The following is a 2786-nucleotide window of genomic DNA, read 5'->3' as shown; positions in this document are numbered from 1 at the left end:
ACAGCACCGTACCATTGCGGCAAACGTCCATAATGCAATGTCTCCTCAAGCAGAGCTCCCTGGGATACTGGATTCATTTAAACTTATTCTTCATTATGTTTCAGAGACTTCTCTTCCCTGTCTTTGCACAAGCTGGACAAGCCTACAGCGGGCGTGGGGGAAGGGTGCGGGATCTCAAGCATCGGCTTAACTATTGAATCATGATTATACCAGGCATCATTCTGGGTCACAAAAACCCAACTCACACAGGCTTATGTATAAGGAAGAGACTTTGCTGGCTCACAAAACTGAAAGGTGGAGAAGCAGTTCCCAGCTTCAGGTGTGGCTGGATCCAGAGCCTCCTTTACGGATGTCACCAACCTCCTTTATCTCTGAGTTCTGCTTCCTGTCCATGAGTTCTTACATGCTACCAGCTCACCACACTCACCAAAAAGCAAGCTTTTCTTTAATAGTCCAGCTAGTCCAACTGCCAGATTCAGCAATCATGTGGGACACCTTTATGCTAAGAAACTATCCCTAGCTAATCTGGAATTCAAATGTAACTAAACATCCTGTATTTCATCTGACAACCTTCATCTAACACAGGTCCTAGGACTGAATCTGACACATACCTTCCCAGACCAGGTCAGGAGGATGGGCTGTGCCCCTAGTAGGCCAGGGTCCCTTGCCTATCTCTGCAAAGGAGAGAGCATGGTCAGCCCTCCCAATGCTCTGAGAGTGGAAATGGGGTCCCCTTCACAGTAACTGGGAGGCTGACCCTCGAAGAAGAGGGATGAACTCCGCACAGGCAAATACAACAAATGTCCACACCGTGACCCCAAAGGTCCCAAAGAACAGGAAAATAGTGACACTCCGCCCACAGTGGTCATATGGCACATGGTAATTTATAAAGCATTTTCACACCGCTCTTTCCTTGCCACCCACACCACTCGTTGGTTGGCAGAGAAAATATAAGCACTCCCTGTATTCTTTTGCTCGAGTTGTCATACCAAGTACTACAGACATCTCTTTTCTGACTATAGTTCTGAAGGCTGGAAGTCCAAGATCAAAGTGTCAGCGGGGTTAGTTTCTTCTGAGGCCTCTCTCTCTGGCTTGTGGATGGGTGTCGTCTTGCTGTGTGCTCACATGGTCTTTCCTCTGGGCACATCTGTGTCCACATCTCCTATTCTTACGAGGACACCAGTTGTGTAAAGTTTGTTACCCCATGTCCCGCGTGGTTCAGGGTTCAGGATCTGGAGAGGAGCCGCACACAAATGAAAGAGAAGAGACAAGAGATAATTTGGAAATACTGAGGGGCCAGGTGGGTAAGTCCAACTCAACGGGAAGGACTTCCACTGGTGCTCAGGCCTTGCCAACCTTTTATTGGTTAGGGATACACCCATAGCCCTTAGGCAGGCAATTTCCAGTAACAGGCAGACTTGCCCTTTAGCAAGGATTTACATAATAATAAATGGGGAAGTTGCTTCAGCTACCATTGTCTGGACTAACAGTGGGTGCACAGCCCTGACCTTTGCCAGGGCTTCAAGGGTCCCCAGCCTTCCGGGTTCCTTGTCCACACCTCTCTGCTAGTGAAGACAATAGGCGGCTTCCCACAACCAGTCATATTGGATTGAGGCCCACCCTAGTGACCTCATTCTAACCTAATTACCTCCTTTAAGACCCTGTCACCAAATAGTTACACTCTGAGGTAGTTGAGGTTAGGACTTCAACATGTCAGTTGACAGAGGGACAAACCTCAGCCCCTCACACTCCACCCTCTACTGTTTTTTTTCAGATTAGGAACAGGACAGTGAGGGTGCTCTGAGCTGTCCCCGTCCCAGGACAGATTTAACGGTGGAACTCCGTAAGGAGCCTTTTCCAACTCCACGCAGTGGCAGCCCCTGCTGCGGCTGCCCAACCTCTGCCCAGCCCTTCTGTCCCCATGTGGCCATTGCGTAGACAAGTGCCCGCCTGCCAGAGTGGCAGCTCCCTGCCCGGAGAGCACACAGCAAGCCCATGTTCACGGTCCCTGCCCCTCACCCAGCACATGGTGTTCCTGAAACAAGCATTCCCTGAAAGGAATGAGACCAAGAACAAATTCTAGAGTGTTAGCTTAGTTAAAGGAAGAGGGCAGGCGCACCTGCTCAAGTGGAGTGATAAAGACTCTAGGACAGCAAAAATCATGAGGCTTATGCATATGCAAATGAGCCGGGGAAGAACTAATCAGAGGGTAGATTACAAAACAGAAAAAGACTAAAACAAGTGAGGGGGGAACAGTGAATATTTCAGTGTCTTTAGTTCATAAGAAATTCATGAGCAACGCATGTGAAAATGTTGTTGGTTTTGGTGATGGGAAAGAACTGTAAATATGTATAACATGTAAATACCTTTTATAATAAAAACCGTGAAGATAAACGAGCCTGCCGGCAGAAAAGCTGCGAACTGTCTGAGATGCTAATGTAGCTGTCATCACCCAAAAATTACCATAATGCTTGCAGGGCTTTGAAAGTTCCTGAGCTTGGGAAAGAAATGCATAAATTGGAACCAGAAAACACAAACACCACGCATCTCTCTCACTGTCTTTTTTAATATATATATATGAAAGGTAGCTTGAGTGAGAACAAGCGCTGGAGTTGACCCATCCGGGGTCAGATGTGACTTCCTTCCACCACGAATGCGCTGCGCGGCCCAGCAAGTTGTCCAGTCCCTCTGGGGCTCACTTTCCCATCAGAAATGGGGACACCGACAGCTCCCCAGGCCGCGTTTTGGGGAGGAGCGATCCGGAGAACCGAGTACAAATGAAGCAG

The sequence above is a fragment of the Myotis davidii genome, unplaced genomic scaffold (assembly GCF_000327345.1).
Source record: "Myotis davidii unplaced genomic scaffold, ASM32734v1 scaffold37, whole genome shotgun sequence".
Classification (NCBI taxonomy): Eukaryota; Metazoa; Chordata; class Mammalia; order Chiroptera; family Vespertilionidae; genus Myotis; species Myotis davidii.
This window is presented reverse-complemented; position numbering follows the sequence as displayed.